Consider the following 18627-nt stretch of genomic DNA (forward strand, 5'->3'; position numbering starts at 1 on the left):
AATCGTGCTTGCCGACTTTTACGCCAGGGCGGGCAAAGAAGGTATCTTTGGCACTACGGTCGGTAAATTCAGCCTCCACAATAAAACATCCCCAAATGGGTTGAGGCTGATCGACTTCGCCGGGGCCCGAAATATGGTTATCTGTAGTACTAGATTCCAGTATAAGAAGATTCATCAAGCTACTTGGCTGTCTCCGGATCGAAAAACCACCAACCAGATCGATCATGTTGTGATAAACGGAAGACACGTCTCCAGTGTTTTAGATGTGCGTGCACTCCGAGGCCCTAACATCGACTTGGACCACTATCTTGTTGTAGCCAAGATTCGCAACAAACACAAGGAAGGTTCGACGTCAAGAAGCTGCAATCACAACAGATAGCCGAACAATATTCTACTCGTTTTGCACTCCTACTCTCTGAGAGCACTCGTCAACAACTCGGTATAAGGAAACTGTGGGACGGCATTTCAAGCTCCTTACGTACAGCTGCAACCGAAACCATTGGTTTTCGGAAAATGCAATAGGACAGCTGGTACGACGAGGAATGCCGTGTTGCAGCGGAGAGAAAACAGGCTGCCTATCTCGCAACGTTACGATCGACCACAACTCGTTCGCGATGGGATAGATGATATTGATAACACCGGCGCCGTTAGTTCTGCTTTCTCCAGACTGGATAAGGAAGCAAAGCAAATGGCTCTGGCAGTGAACGAGAGCAAGACGAAATATCTCCTGTCATCAAACAAACAGTCGTCGCACTCGCGACTTGGCTCTCACGTCACTGTTGACAGTCATAACTTTGAAGTTGTAGATAATTTCGTCTATCTTGGAACCAGCGTAAACACCACCAACAATGTCAGCCTAGAAATCCAACGCAGCATAACTCTTGCCAACAGGTGCTACTACAGACTGAGTAGGCAATTGAGAAGTAAAGTCCTCTCTCGACGAACAAAGGCCAAATACTACAAGTCAATCATAATTCCCGTCCTGCTATATGGTGCAGAGGCTTGGACGATGGTAACAGCTGATAAGTCGACGTTGCGAGTTTTCGAGAGAAAAGTTCTGCGAAAGATTTATGGCCCTTTGCGCGTTGGCCACGGCGAATATCGCAATCGATGGAACGATGAGCTGTATGAGATATATGACGACATTGACATATTGGAGCGAATTAAAAGACAGCGACTACGCTGGCTAGGTCATGTTGTCCGAATGGAAAGCATTCGACTCAATACCCGCCGGGGGAAGCAGAGGGAGAGAAGACCTCCACTCCATTGGCAGGACCAAGTGGAAAAGGATCTGGTTTCGCTTGGAATATCCAATTGGCGCCACGTAGCGAAAAGACGAAACGGTTGTTAACTCGGCTATAATCGCGTAAGTGGGGTCTACGCCAATAAAGAAGAAGAAGATCTGTAAACATTCATAAAGAAGTAGTTTCATAACATATAAATAATAAAATTATTAAACCAATAGTTTAAGAAGATTCTAAGAAAGTCCCTCTACTAAGCTATAAGTTTTAAATGCATTACAGTCATAAGAATTCAAACACTAACAAGCAATTCTTTGAATAAAACCCCTTCAATTAACAATGTTGCTCAGAACGAAATAGCACCCGTTTCGTAATTTGAAATATTTTCTCGATTACGGTATATCCCAAAATAGAAATTTTACGATACCTGCCCCAGTATGCGGGTATCCGCCCGACGAGAACTCGACCATATACGAATAAAGTGTCATTTTCAAATCACGACCTATTTGAGAAATCAATTTCTCCTACAACCACACTGCCACCACCCCTTAAACAAGAAACGGCAGATTATAACAACAAATGTTAGCAAAGCATAAAATTAATAAGTTAGCAAATTAAAAATGAACACGATTTCGCCTGATGTGTGAGATTTGTTCAATTTGTTCGATTTTGCATAGCCATTGATCATACCAGCTCCACTCGCAGCTAAAAACACGCTCGTATGTTATATGTATGTATGTATGTATGTATTTGTTATGCATTTCATCACATATCAAGGCAATTTATTGTGTCTACTTCGGCCAAGAACTGTCCATCAAATGGTCGGCCAGCATGTCCAATGGGTCTCTCTTGGAGGCGCAAATGTTACAGAAGGCGATTTGTTGAATGTTTGGTATGTATGTATGTATAGAATGATTGTATAAAACACTATACCTCATTAAGGATATTTAATAACCTAATTTCATCCTTTAGAGTTTAACATAAAGAAGATCAAATTACCACCAGGAGATCATTAAATACTTTTGCTGTAAATACAGGAAGGTGAGATGGAAATATTCAGGCACTTCCTCCGCCATTTATAGATTTTGCAAGATAGTCGACAGTCATACTTTCGGCAAACCAGCAGAGATAGCCTAAGCTGATATAAGGCTCAAAGTGCTTTTTCGATTTCTGAGAGCATTTATGATTAGTATACCTATGTATAACAGTTTTAGGTATCACAACAGACCAGCGTTCTAAGATATTCAAGTGAGATCCCTTTTGCCGTTTGTAGCATTGCATCTAAAATTGCTTACTAAGTGGAACGAATTAATCGTGCATAAGGAATATTGAAATCTAATAAATCGTTCATACAACCTTAGTTATAGCTTCGTTTCTAACAGATTGACAGTTTTAATTGATCACCTCTTTCAACAATCTGATTGGAATATTTAAAGTGTCCTCAAGCAGAGGTAAGACCACCCCCACCAACTGCAGCCGCTCAATATATTGAGCGTACATTGTGAATTTTCACGATCAACTTAACGCTTGCTTAAGTGTTTTATTAGGTTTACATAAACTTTGAAAATAAAACAATAGCTAAGTAAAATTGTTATTAGATTTATTTATCGGAAACATTAATGATTTCCAATTTGCATAACATTTGTTTTGCCACAAGTAAGAATGCCTAAGTAAATACCCACTCGTGCCACCCTGCCAGTTGGCACCCTCGCACTGAGACTCCACCCGCATCAACACCACCGGTGAACGCGTTCCTATCCATCGACTAACTGGTCGTTTGCATGGCCGGTTGATTAACTGACCGTTACGACTGCGGCGACTGCTGCTGTTTTTGCCACCGGCGCTGTCCACTGGCCCGGTGACGCTCTGACTTGAGGAAGTATGAAGTCATTTTTATTTTCAGCACTATTTACGTCGCTACCCCGAGTTCCATGTGGAATTGGAATCAAATGAAATTTATGCACATATCTTCAGGGCGTACACGAGCTACTCACACACGACTAGAACGGTACATATACACATGTAGATATGTATGTAGGTACTTTCATGCTTAGGACTGCCCGAGTAGTCAACAATTCGACTACAAAATAAATATATATGTACATACATATGTACATATGTGCATCTATACAACCATACATACCTATGTACGAACACTTGTTGCTGCTACTGTCTTACAAAGTAGAATTTCTGCTCTCCGCTTACAGTAAAATCGAAAGCTGTGACTTGATTATTGCTGTTGTTGTTGTTGCATTTTTAATTACTGTTTGTTATTGAACATATCGAATGATATATGGAGTGCAATTGATGAATGAATGTGAATGCAAATACGAGACTACCAATGAATTTGTGTTAGAAGCGCAAATCGCACATACAAACATAAGTTTATATCTGCTGATACGATCTAGGCGGCACGTTCAGAGATTCTACTTGTACTCTTTAGTTTTTTCTCCGAGTGTTCATAGTATATTCATGGAAAATCACATTGGGAAGCCCACTGGCCGTCGACTTCTAATGACTACGAAGTCTGGGCTTAGTTCTCACTACAGACAAGACGGGAAAATATTGGGTAGTCGAAAAAGTATTTTCGTATTTTGTCAAGGATGCCGTTGCAGTCGAATATCTAAAGTCCTACCAATCACATTGTGTCTCACAATATGAAATTGGAAAGATCTTAAGGAGTCAGTAGAGTAATCTGGCCTATTTTTTTTAACATTTTTTTCCATAGAAATTTTTATTCTATAATAGAACTTTTTTTTACATATCATGAGGTGTATAGTGAAGTGTATAAACAAAATTTTTCGGAATTTTTTGATGACATCTGTCGAAGAAATGGCTGGTTGAATGAGATGCGTTTTTTCAGTGGCGGACACGATTTCTCATATTTGGATCATCTGATACACAAAAACCGAATTTATTCTTAAAAAGTACATGAATGGTTATCGTCTCTACTAGAATCATGAAAAAATGTTGATAAACAAAAAAGCTACTAAAGTTTTTTTTTCATTTTCCCCATGTTTTTTTACATAAATTTTGTCATAACATTGTCAATAAATTATAAAAAATATAGGGACGAAAGCGGTATTACTATTTTTGGGCCTTTTTCGAAACTTTCCAATGGTAAAGTGTATTTCTACATTAATTCTAAGAGTATAAGGAAACAAAAAATGCAAAAAAAAAAATTAAATTCGGGGAAGTTGAAAAAAAGTTACAGCTGTTCAAAAATTAGTGAAAATAATGAAGATATTCGCCATATTTGTAGGAGACGAAAGGCGCATCAAATACGACTAAACAGCTAATGTGCGAAAAAGATTATGGTCCAAGCGTGGAGAAGCTTAACAAATGATTGACACCGCGAAAGGTTATGCTGAGTGTTTGGTGGGATTGGAAAGGAACCATCCACTATGAGCTGCTCCCGCCTTGTCGAGCGATCGATTCTACATTTTACTCCCAACAACTGATGAGATTCAAGCAAGTAATCGGAAAAAACGACCAGAACTGATCAACAAAAAGCGATTCGTCTTCCATCAGGACAACGCTAGACCACACAGATCTTTGATGACTCGGCAAAAACTGCACCCTCGGAATACGAGGGAATGTCGGTCAATGCAGAACTCCCTTAATGGAGTAAAGTTGGCTTCAAGAGAAGCCTGTGAAAATTACTTGTCGCAGTTTTTCACCGAGAAACCAGAAAAGTTTTACACCGATGGAATAATATCTCAGCGGAAAAATGACATAAATTCATTGAAGTTCATCATAAATATAAAAAAAAAATAAGTTGAAGTTTGATTAGAACGAAAAGACTACCTAATACTGTGAGTGAAAAAATTCGAAATAAAAATATAACCTTCAAACAAACGTCAAGTTTTTGCGATACATTCTTAGAACAGTTTAAAAATATATTTCACCCGACCACAACGAATACCACTTAGAAATAACTGAAGAAGTGTGAACAACGAAACAAAACTCAATACAAATTTTTAGCAAAAATTATCGAGATTAGCCCACATTTTCCTTAGCGTTTAATCTGATTTAAAATGATCTTCAATTAATTTCGACACACATAAAGATTGATTGTAGGTATTTTATAAAATAAAATGAGAATCCTGTGATTTTATACCAAAAAACTCATCAAAGTCAAAATGATTTTAGTCACTTTTGTCTACAAAGTAAGTAGGAAGAAAACAATTCTAAATTTGTCACTAAAAACTCGCGCTAAATTCTAGTAGTATATGTATAATGAATATACATAAATACCACATTACGCCCCTTTTTTGTTCAAGCCACCTCAACTTCATACATCAAATAACGTTTTCCATCTTTAAATTGATGAAGATTAGACCAAAGTGTGAATTACTATCATCAAATTCGCCAATTTATAACTGCTTATAAGAATATGTATGCATGTATTGCGAAAGCGAATTACAACTTATGGGGCACGTCACAGAATTCGTAATGATGTGGGAAATATGATCGCATCATCAATTAACTGAAAAGCCATAATATAGAGAACGATAGCAATCTCAACAAACTGATTATTTGAGAGTGCTCATACATACATACATACACACACATATACACACATATATAAATATATACATACATAAATAAATATGCGGTTCGCCTGACCGACGACAATGCTGATCGCCGCCAAAGCTTCTGCCGTTGCACTTTCAATATTTCATTTGCCGACTCTTCAATGACAATGTAACCACAAGAGACTACATTCAATCGACGATCGCCAATGACTGGCTGTTGCTGCCGCGTGCGGCTGTGTGAACGCTGACAATGTTTAAATTGATTACGGTTCGGTTGTAAGCTCGACTATGTTGCTAAGCCCGATAAAACTCCAATCAACGCATCAGACGAGTATTCATAAGAAATATGTATGCATGTGTGTGTGTATTAAAATCCGCAGCATCATAAATAAATATCAACAATAGTTGCTAATGAATATCTTCGGATTCGGATAAAATGTAACACTTGGAATGCCGCCCACACAACTCTGAAAGATTGCCTATTGACATCCTTACATCTTTCGTTCTGCAGTTATACGTACATATATATGTATATGTATATATGTTTATATTGAGTTTGACATCATCGCTTATGCGTGTTGGCTGTGGCTGCCAAAGCCGCTATCGGTGTCATATTTTCATTTACTTTGTGGTAACAATTCTGTTTTTAACAGCGTTGATTGATAAATGTATCTGCTAATTGCAACAAGTGGTTAGATGCTAGCGATTGCGAAAGAAATTGGTTGTATTTAGTATTTAGTTTTTGTTTTACGTATTGGTCTATGAAACATTTTACACCTACCTCTTTTTCTTTATGACATATTATATAATTAATACTTGTTCAAAATGCTTTTGTTGTGCTTTCGCTATTATTTCTTAGTTACTTCTTTGCTTGCTCCTCAATTAACACACAGCAATAAGAACATATACGTATACACATGCCACACAGAAATGCATAACGCATTCAAAGTGAAATTCGAGCTAACCATTGACATCTCCCTGACTTGACTGACGTTGATTTCCCCTGGTTTTCCTTGGATTAAGTGATTTGTGCGAGTTTAAGCGGCGCAACTGTTTACCAACAAAATTAATTTAAGTAGCTTAATAGAATAAACATGCGTGTATACACACATACACATATAGTATTTACATCATATATACATATACATATATACAGAGATACATATGTAATTTCACACTCGTTTGTACGTATTTTGCAATGTAGTAAAACACAATAATTAGTGCAGGTGCTAGCAGTGTGACAGCGATACAAATCATTGTAAGTCATTGATGACATTTGAGATATGCATTTCTACTTATATATACACATATATACATTTGAACATAAGTATGTGTTTATCTATGCAGGTATTCAACGGCTTGGTAACTACATCGTTTGTCAAGATTATTGAAATGATCATAATTACTCTCTTCTATTCGCTAAAGCCAATACGAATGACGTATCAAACAAACAACTGGTATAAATCAAATAGGATGGCAAAATTGGATAGAGTTATTGGAAAATATTGGATAAAAATTAAAATGATAAAATGTAATACAAATGAAAGATACCTAAGGTTAGCCAAGTTCTAATGAATTGAATGTGTGCATTGGGAACGAACCCAAGAAAGGTCAACATGACAATTTTCCAAAATAATATTATTTGGGAAATCTTAAAAAATATTGGGGAGCGGCGAATGGAATAAACAAATTGGCGCTTATGGAAAAAAATAACAGAGATTAAGCATAACGCTTAGAAAATTCGCGGATCGAAGACGGCTAAGCATTCTTTCATAGATATATGTATGTATGTATGTAAGTTTAGAAATTGACTCAAAAGCGATATTGTAATTATATTAAATATATTAAGATAAGTCTATAAACTAAGCATATTGCCAAAATTCTTTGAATACTTGACCAAAATCTCATGCGATAAAATTACTTTATATTTTAAGTGATTAACAAAGCAATTGGAATAAATTTTCGCAAGCAAACGCCTTATCAGCTACCTTTATGGAATACAATGCGCTCATACGATTAACGGTATGCCTGTGTGTATATGGGTTTAAATGCCTTTCGAGTAAGTTTATAAATAGAACAATTCTCTCTTTAACTAACTATTTCTAAAGTAAACAGAAGTAAGCGGCAAAGTGTGGTCGTGTGAATAATAAAATGTTATGGTACATACTTACATACTACATGAATATAATATTTATTTCTAAACGTGTTTATCTAAGTGCGACATTGATGCAAATAGCAACCCGCAGAAGACACGAAGGATTATAATTTAATTATATATTTAATTATAATTTTCTTTACCAGAAACAAACTCGATTTGCATCATTATTTTATGAGGCTAAAGACATTGAAAAAGAAAAAAGACCTAAAGTGGGTTACACCCAGCTCCACACAGGCAGCGCTCTCGAATTTTTGGCAGCAGGTTATGACTGGTATTCCAATTTAAAAATTACTTCAAAATGCAGTAAACACACAACCTTAAGCGTTTTCCAATTTTCATTGTTTATACCACGTCTTTCGCAGTTTTAAACTCTGCCTTGTTACAAACTTGTTCTGGCCTTAGTTTGCTTGTGTACAACATAGAGTTAATTGGTAACACTAATTGTCAACTGTTGCTCCGGCAACAAGACACGGTGAAGACATATTGCAACAACAGCAACAAAGCAATATTGAAAACAGTTTTATAGGCGGAATGTTGAAAATAAATTCAAGTCTTATTCCCTCTTGTAGATACACACACATATTATATATGTATTGGCACATGGCACTGGTGATTAGAGCATACTATGGGAGTTAAAGAGGTTAACAAGTTAACAATGCAATTGAGTATCTACTAGTGACTGAATTTACAAAAGCCTAAAGGAATCATTTGGTGCTTTCTTGTATGATTCATGAGAAATAAGTTTTGGCAGTGCGATGCCGACAATGGTAAATTTTTTTGTATTGCATTTAAATCTTAACAATGGGTTGTCAAAAAAGTCTTGCGGTATTTTTATTGAAATTGAAATGAATTTTTGATGACTCATGCCCAGCTCTTGACCGATGCTACGGCTGCTACTATACCGGTCTCTTTCGACCAATTCAGCGATTTTATCGCAATTTTCGGCCACAGGCCTTCCGGAGCGTGACGCATCTTCGACCACCTCTACACCAGAACGAAAACGTTAAAACCATCTTTGTGCGGTGGAAATGGAAACTGTATCGGGTCCATAAACTGCACAAATTTTATTGGCGGCTTGAGATGCATTTTTGCCTTTATCATAGTAGTACTGTAAAATATGCCGTATTTTCTCTTTATTTTGTTCCATGTTTGCGACGCTATAACTCACGAACGACTTAAAAGAAACGACAATCAATCAAACACGCGTTAGCGCGTGAAATGAGCTTTCCAAACAGGTATAGCATGACCCGATGCGACGAATAAAACTAGCACTACGCGCTTTCAGCGCCAACTAGCGAAAATACCGCAAGACTTTTTTGACAGCCTAATATAAATACAGGAGGATCACAACTCAGATGTCTAAACGAATTTTTTATACTATAAGCCTTGTGCTTATTAATTCTGGGATTGTCCGCATAGACTTTAGGCTTTACATATCCCCACAGGAAAAAGTCTGAAAGGTCGTATGATAGACCTTGGTAGCCAATTGACCGGCCTGTAACCTGAAATTATCTACTCGCCGAAGTGTTCTCTCATTCATTGATTGATGTGACGAGCGGAAAGTGGCGCCGTCTTGTTGAAACCAAATGTCGCCGAGATCACGAGCTTCAACTTCAGGCATCAAATAGACGGTTATCATGGCGCGATAATCATTTTTAAAGGAATACGGACCGATGATTCCACTGACCTAAAAACCAAACCAAACAATTGTTTTCTCTGAATGTATAGTATGTTGCTCTTCTTCCCAAATGCGGCACTTTTGCTTGTTAACATACCCATTGAGCCAGTTATTGATTCCATCGCTAAACAAACTTTGGCTCGAAAACGTCGCATCTTCTTGGAACTTCTTGGGAAGGTCGAGCGGCTTCAATGCTTGCACAATACTGAAGAAAAATAACATGACAGCTTGACACGACTCACGCATGATCTGTCAAAAAAGGCTATTAAAAAAGTACTTCTACTTGGATAACCCGTTAGCAAGCAAATTGTCTTCGATACGACAAATCGCTCAAATAACAGGTATACATACTATCGACTGGTATTATAATTTAATCAAATAGGGATAAAATTGCACAAATTATATCTTTATGATTACATATTTTTGAACGATTTTTGTAGACTTTTTTTAATACAAATTATTAATTTAGAATATAAATTTTATGAGCAAAATAAACTGTAACTGTAATCCAAGCTTCATTTAATTTTCTTTTCCGTCAACCTCAACATCTCATAGTAGTAAGTGCTAGATTCATGACAATACGTTCCATCGGCAGTTCAATTAAATACATTTTTTTATCAGTTGTATAGATATTATGATTATCGGCCATCGTGTGATTGATAATTTTGGTGTAGAGAAAACCATCACATGAAACAAAAATCAAAAATTTTAAGTAAAGTAAATAGTACTCGCATCCAACGGTTGAACTCATTTCCTGGCATACTTAAATTTCTAAATACTATGTATATAAAAAGCTGTAAATTTTAAAACGAAAACAAAAACACCAAAAACTCTTACATACTTGTAATTAAGTGGTATGTTAAACAAGCAAGTGCAAAGTGACGCAAGGTTGTTGGAATGAATATTGTGAATATTGGGGACTATTCCGGCAACTGGACGTTACATATGGTATGTATGTATACGCACAGGAATGCATGTGCATTCGCTCTTAAGTGTATGCGTTTGTTTTGCTTATTCCCTTTATTATTGAACGTGTTATGTTGATACTTTTGTGGGAATGCACGATAAGAGCTCACATTATTCTTGTCATCGCCCCCTTATTGCAAGCGGCGATCGACGACGCATTGCTGTTACCACCACTTGCGAGGTAACGAGTTGACAAGCTGGCATTGCGGCGCTTTGCTAGCCCATTGAGCAAGTCAAACTAGAAGAAATCGAATGAGTATGGTGATATATGTATGTATGAGCATAAGTGAGTGTTTAGATATTTACAAATGCATGTCCACATATGTATGTATGTAAGCGCACATTAAGCAGTGAGTATTTAAGTAATGACCTAAGACCGCATTATTTTATATTCCTTAAAATAAATTGTACACAAAAGACATGAAACATACTTTTACAGAATTTATGTGTGTCTGTTTGTATATCTGTGGCGCTGCGGTAATTGCGTTGAGTCGTATAAATACTCGAGTATTGATATGATAACGTAAACTGGGTCAAACAAGGTTGACTAACAACAGAAGTGAGGAAAATGTTGTTTGCAAGCGTTAGATATCAAATTTATTGATTCATAAAATATAACATGTTTTGTAAAATCGTAGTAAATATTTCCTTTCGGTGGTGCAAAAATTTTAGCAGTATTGGTACGAGTTAGATTGGTTATTTCTAACAATTACTCTGAATAAAATAATTTTAATAAATAATCGGAACTGAATTTTTGCTATGATCTGTTCGTCTCCGAAAAATTTGCAAAAATTCAGTTCGGATAGTACATACATATATGTATATGGTATTGTACTAGGGTGTTTGAATGAATAGTAAAAAAAACACACTAGTGTTGTATATTATTAATATCTTTCTATAAGCATAATATTCTTATTTATTTATTTATTTTTATAAGTTTTCAGCTTTTTTGGAACGTAGTTGTGAAAAAACTTTTGAGGTTAGAATTTTTTGGTAAACTGATCTGAATGCTATACCATATGTTGTTGAAAATGTCACCTACAAAAAATGCTAATTTTATCCTATAATTGTAGTTAAAATAACATGCATCCCAAATTTTTTAAAAATAGCTTTAACGCGTTGAGATTAGACCGCAGAAAATACTTAAGCCTGAAAGCCATAAATTTTTTCGGTGATGGAAAACGCCTTGTATGTTTTGTAGAAGTTTGACAAATTATATGTACATTTGTATGTAACGCGGTATATATGTATTCTATAATAAAACCAAACTATGTATTCAAATCTATAAATAACTCCTCTAACAATTTATTTGAAATATTCCGATAAGAATACGATTTACCTCATAAGCAATAAAAAGGAAAAATACAGTCACAGGTAGATATGTGGATAGTATTCTCTGATTATTATTTTTGGGAAGGTTTTGTTTGCACAGACTGGAAAATACTTTTAATTTTTTTGATAGGATAAAATGCAGCAGTATTTAAGGGGCGCACCTAGTTTGAAATTAAAAAAAAACAAGATTTTTTTGTTTTTGTACATTTTGGTAGTTTATTTCTTTAAAATAACATACTAAAAGCGATATCTCAAATAGTTTTTGAGTTACAGCCTTCTAAAATGTACCCACTCAGCTCAACCGGCTTAATCTGTTTATCTTTAAACTCGCTTTTCTTGAAACAGTATTTTTCGAATTTGCTGCAGTGATAACTCGAAGACAAATGATCAGATCATCATGCAATTTTTCTCTGCTTGTTCTGTATCTATTTCTACATACAACGACCCATCAAATTTTGGCTGGCCAAAAACGACCAAAATAGGTGTAAAATTAAACTTTCTGATTTCTTTGTTGGTGCGGAGAATATTTTCTAGTCAAACGAGAATTTTTTAGTTTTAGGTTTTATCCACGGAGAAGGCCGATAATAACTGCAGCATTGGAGGATATTTTTTAGCGCCGTCCGAAATTTGGCATAACTCAAATATTTTTTTTTTTTTTTTTCAAAAGTTTCACTGTGTATTTCTGAAGCATATGAATACAAATACTAGTGGATCCGGCCACACGTTGCTGTGGTATACATTTTATACTATTATTCATATCATAAATTATTGAATACAGTGAAAATTTCATTTACGCATAAAGGCGAAAACGTTTGTGTCGGTATAAGAATCCAAAGAATTGTACTTGAGGTTTAATTTTGAATATGTTCATACAAATAAATTTCATTGTCTGGTTTCACTTCTTTTATTTATGAATTGTTTTTTTTTTACTATCCTATCTTCAAAGTTGCTTCGAACTGGACACAGTGTGCTAAATTTTGTTGAAATTGATTCAGTAATTTAGGAGTCCATCGCGGACAAACGACGCGACACGTAATTTGTATATATGTATAAAGATACTCTGAAAATTTAAAACAATCCATACACCAGTTTTTTTTTGTAAATTTCCAGAAATCGACGTTTCTAGGTTATCCTCTTTAAATTAATATGAAAGGTATAACTTTCCTCTGAATGGAAGCAAATAACGACCAAAATAGAAAATTTCTGTTTGGTTACAATATTCCATATGTTTGCGAAGTTCAAAAAACCCATTCTCCAAACAGCACTAAAAGGAAGTAGGTCATAGGCAAGTAAGTTGTTTCAATTAAGTCCGTGAATACCATATTAAATATGTATGTATTTCGGTAAGTATCACATCATTGAAAAAAAATAGTTCTTTATACTAATCATAAGTATGTCAGCCCGTTTGAGCGCTAACTTCACCCGCTTATAGTAAGCTGATCAATTGACTAAAAAAAAACGTAATACTGGACTTATCGCATTGCCAAAGTAATTGCAGCCATTTGTCTGGGCATTTGCTGTGAATACATGCCACACGCACATACCCACATACAAATGAATGTGTGTATATAAGTGCATTTATTTTTATTTGACATTCGACTTACCTACCTCTTAATGTACTACATATATTCATATTCATTTAGAGTTCATCCATAAAATGTGCTGCATAACGTAATGCGTAAAGGTGTGTGTTTGCCATATGTCGCGTAAGCCTACAAAATTCTCCGATATACAATATCAATATTGACTCAAATTATTGCGAGTAAACAAACACTTATACATATGTAAGTGTGCGTACTTGGATATGCGGCAAATATTGTCATATGGAAGGCTTAGGTAAATAAACTGCAAATAAATAAATTATGGCAATTGAACTCGTTCAGCCATTGAAGGTAGAGAAAAGGGTGTTTATTTGCTCAGTTTTAAAAATACAAATGTATCTGAACAAATGTGTGCGATATCGAGTCCATTCACACTGTTTATGTACTTCTTTATATGCATTTAGGCTCATTACAGAACCAAAGTGAAAATATTAAATATTCCAAAGCATTATGGAACCTAATGGAAATATATCTGTATATGTGTTACATAATTTGTTTTTACCGTAAGTTAGATCTTCATGGCTTCTTTACAATCAAACCTTTTCGCCTAATTCTCGGAGATCCGCGTGTGGTTGTACACTGGCTAACTTGTAATCAAGACGAAGAACAACTGATTACGAATTAATGTAATTACAAGATAAATGTTTAATCAATTAGTATCGCCTTAGCCCACAGCCCCAACTACTTTTACATTGCGCACAAATTAGAGGGAGTTCACTAAAGCCCTGATTCAATGAAATTAGTTAGTAGTTCTAAACAATTACTTAAAAATAAATATTATTACTCTGAGCAACATTCCGAAAAAGTTTGAATATTCCGACTGACATGTGGCATTGCAATAAAATCGTCATTTAAACACCAACGCGTACAACCCTAAATCCTTACATTATTTTAGAAATCATGAAATCGACTCCCGGAGCGTATACGTAATTAACTGGCTCAGCAAATCAACAACAGCGCTGACCCGAAGGCTTACTTTAGTACTAAACTACTGCAGTACATTTAATACGAACCTTAATCGTTGCTGCCGAAATTGAAATCTCTTAAGTAACAGTGTTGTATCAATTAATAATATTATTGTAATTTTTTTATAAATTTTCGAACTCTAATTCAATCAGACAATTTAACTCGGCTATAATCGCGTAAGCGGTGTCTACGCCAATTAAGAAGAAGAAGAAGAAGAATTCAATCAGACTTATTAATATTAATAATTGGCTCTCACAACGCATGAAAACTACGTTGCATTAATTTTGATAGCTCAATTGATGCATCACTGCCTATGCGGGTAGAAGTCGCGGTAGTACCACTTTGTGTTGATGCGGTTCGTGTAGAACGCTTTGTTGTTGATCTAGCGTTTTACACTTTCTGCGTTTATTCGCTTGCGGACGCACTCGAATTCTGCTCGTATTAGCAATGCAATTGACACTGTGACTGCAATTGTTGTTATAGTTGTAGTTGTTGTTTTCGTTTTCGAATTCGTGATTGTTGTCGCTGTTTCTGTTTGTTTTGTATAAATCGCGCGCGCGCATTTTCCACATACACTGTGCCGCAGACAACAACTAAATCGTCGACGTCACCGACGTCGTCGCAACCGTCTGCGCCGGCGATTATTCTTCACTTCGTATATTTCGTTTCGTTTCGGATATTCGCTTCTTGCCAATTGCGCTTTCGCGTTTCTTTCCACTTGCACTGTTATGGCTCTTTCACAGTGTTTTGCAATTATTGTCTCACAAATGCCTTTAAAACCTTTGCTCTTTGATATCACTCGCTGCGCCGCGTTGCACTTTGACTACGCGTATGAATAAAATCGCAATGCGCACACCCTCGTAGACGGGGAATTAAAAGCGAACGCAAACACTTGGCAACAGTTAGCAAAGGTCAGATGTTCGAAGGTTCGGAGACGCGTAATTTGTGAGGTCGTTGATTCGCGCCCGAAAACACGGTGGATAAGCTATTTCGCACTTAGAATTAATAAGCAAAAAGACACAGCGGGAAATTAGCGCACTCACGGCACCACTAACGTTGGTAAGCACGATCTTGGACAAACTGAAGTTGCGGTGAGACACAATTGTCAGCAAGCTAGGCGGACAGCCAGCTAGCCAGCCAACCAGCCTGCCAACCGACCGTTCTGCTGTCCGGCTGAGGTGATCGCGCAGCTCAGTACAGCGTCATAGTACGCGTGCGATCGCTCGCGTGTGGTACGCGCTCCGCCGCACCGTATGCTCACCAACACACTTGTCCACCAATTGTTGTCGTATTTCATTTCATATCTTCTCGCTTGAGCGGCGCCAACACAAAGCAATAAGACAAATATAAATGTATATATGTATGTATGTATATGTTTGTAGTAGCCCCATTGAATACTATCGTCAGCAACGACAACTCTCAGAGCAGCAGAATATAAACCTTAACTACATGGGTTTGTATAATATGTAGTTATTCACTTAGGAAAATACGTATAAATATTGTATGAATACGCCGCGATGTCATTGTTAGAAGGAGCAGTGGCAACGCTTCGCAAAAAGCTCATCGAACTCTCATACCGCGGCGCGCACAGCACCGCATCTCTTCATTTATTTGATTTTAGTAGTACGCAGCACACAGTTTTTAGTCACCTCGTGCTGTGAGCCCCGTCCTCCCTCACCTTACGCTCGCATATTCAACGCCTGCACAAATTTTACCGGCCTCAAAAGTACGCGACATACACAGCTATTCATTTTATTTCAAATCTCATTTTCATCACAACAATCATCATTAATACCATCACATCATCAGCCGGTATTATCAGTGCGGAACGGTTCAAGCGCACCGAGCAGCGTTTACTGCGATGCGGTCACCCTTTTCTGAACTTATACCACGCACGAATTATTATTGCATATACACACTAGTTGGTAATAAACGCAAATTTGAAATATTATACAAAAGTAATATGTGTTCACATTTGTTATTTAGTTATAAGAAGAAGAATCTTCGTTCTAATCTTCGGATATGTCTGCATCAACTAAAATTTTACATAAATGCTCCCATTTGTCCCAAAATTTACAGTTCGACAATTCAAGAAGATTTGCCTCTAAAATAAAAATATTTCTCAGATCATGGAGATCTATTGCGCTTAAACATACCCATCTACTATTCAGAAGGGCACCTAATTTCTTTACAAAATTTTCAAACTAAGGAATATGGGCTCTATATTATAGAGATTTTTGTTAATATCGACTACTTAGTTAAACCTAAACTTAATAGAATTCGGCAAGAAATTTTTTTGTGTGAACTGTTTGAGGTCCAGACACGCAAGGGCACATCGTGAAGGGTATAATATTACTCATACGCCACCATCGAATGACAACGCACGCATAAAAACTTTCGTATTGCTTATCTAAGTGTTTTGCTTTTAAAATGCACAGAGTGTGCTGTTGCTGCCTTCTGGGTTTTCGGCAACGGTTGTGTACATTTTTAGTAGATCCGCCAATATTTACGACAAAAGCTGTGCTGTTTTGCATAAGTAAAGTTGTCTGTATAGTACACCCATCTCGCATAGTGGAATACAAATAACAACAAAGGTGTGTGAAATCTGATTAACTTAATGCATATATGTAGCTTCTATGCATACATGTACGAGCACATTTCAATGATGAGGTCAGCCCTTAAGTTAGCGACATAATAACAACCGTTATAAACGGATTTAAATTACTCCGGACGAATTTGCTTGTTACCATCAAGAATTTCAAAAGTTATTAAACAAAAAAACTAATTCAAAATACTATTAACGTATCCAGTTTTAACTTATATTTCTTCTTATTCTTTACTGGCGTAAACACCGCTTACGCGATTTTAGCCGAGTTAACAACAGCGCGCCAGTCGTTTCTTCTTTTCGCAACGTTTCGCCAATTGGGAATTCCAAGCGAAGCCAGGTCCTTCTCCACTTGGTCCTTCCAACGGAGTGAAGGTCTTCCTATTCCTCTGCTTCCCCCGGCGGGTACTGCGTCGAATACTTTCAGAGCTGGAGTGTTTTCGTCCATACGTACGACATGACCTAGCCAGTGCAGCCGCAGTCTCTTAATTCGCTTAACTATGTCAATGTCGTCGTATATCTCATGCAGCTTATCCTTCCATCGAATGCGATATTCACCGTGGCCAACGCGCAAAGGACCATAAACCTCTTGAAAGCTCGTATGGTCGACTCATCAGATGTAGTCATCGTCCATGCCTCTGCACCATATAGCAGGACGGGAATAATGAGTGACTTGTAGAATTTAGACTTTGTTCGTCGAGAGAGGACTTTACTTCTCAATTGTCTACTATCGATGTCATCGGCATAAGCCAGCAGTTATACAATCTTTTAGAAGATTATACCTTCTCTATTCAGATCTGCAGCTCAAATTGTTTTCTCCACGAGTAGATTGAAGAAGTCACTCAAAAGGCAGTCGCGTTTTCTGTAATCTCGTTTGGCAGGAAACGACTCGGAGAGGTCCCTCCCAATTCTGGCGGAGCTTTTGGTATTGCTCAATGTCAGTTTACACAGCCGTATTAGTTTTGAGGAGATACAAAATTCAGACATAGCGGCATAAAGGCAGCACCTTTTCGAGCTGTCAAAAGCAGCTTTGAAATCGACTGCCCACGGTAGTTGGCGCAGATTGTGGGGTCATCCTTTTGGAGGATTGGGTAAAGCAGACTTAAATTCCAATTGACGGGCATGCTTTCATCCGATCATATTCTACAAATAATCCGATTCATGCCCCTTATCAGTGCTTCGCCGTCGTATTTGAAAAGCTCGACCGACAATGCATCGACCCCTCAGCTTTGTTGTTCTCTAGACGGGTAATTGTTATTCGAACTTCTTCATGGTCAGGCAATGGAACGTCTGTTGCATCGTCATCGATTGGTAAATCGGGTTCACAATGTCCAGATGATATACTTTCACTGCCATTCAGCAGCCTGGAAAAGTGTTCCTTCCATAATTTTAGTATGCTCTGGGCATCAGTCACCAGATCAACTCTGGGGGTTCTACAAGAGTATGCTCCGGTCTAAAATCACCTCATTACCCACTCCAAAATTATGAAATTTTAAATAAAAAGTTGTTAAAAACTAAAATCAAAATATTTTTCTACATTTG

At 36.9% G+C, this 18627-nt stretch overlaps 1 protein-coding gene across 2 annotated transcripts in view; it reads right to left on the reverse strand.

The window, feature by feature from the left end:
* Window positions 1–15545, reverse strand: part of LOC120774198 (dorsal-ventral patterning protein Sog) — a 77634-nt gene extending 62089 nt beyond the window's left edge. For both annotated transcript variants that reach the window (XM_040103639.1, XM_040103638.1), the window contains exon 1: window positions 14528–15545. The gene's annotated coding sequence lies outside the window, so the exon portion shown is untranslated. The remainder of the gene's footprint in view (window positions 1–14527) is intronic.
* Window positions 15546–18627: the final 3082 nt, after the last annotated feature.

Source organism: Bactrocera tryoni, chromosome 4 (assembly GCF_016617805.1).
Source record: "Bactrocera tryoni isolate S06 chromosome 4, CSIRO_BtryS06_freeze2, whole genome shotgun sequence".
NCBI classification, from domain to species: Eukaryota; Metazoa; Arthropoda; class Insecta; order Diptera; family Tephritidae; genus Bactrocera; species Bactrocera tryoni.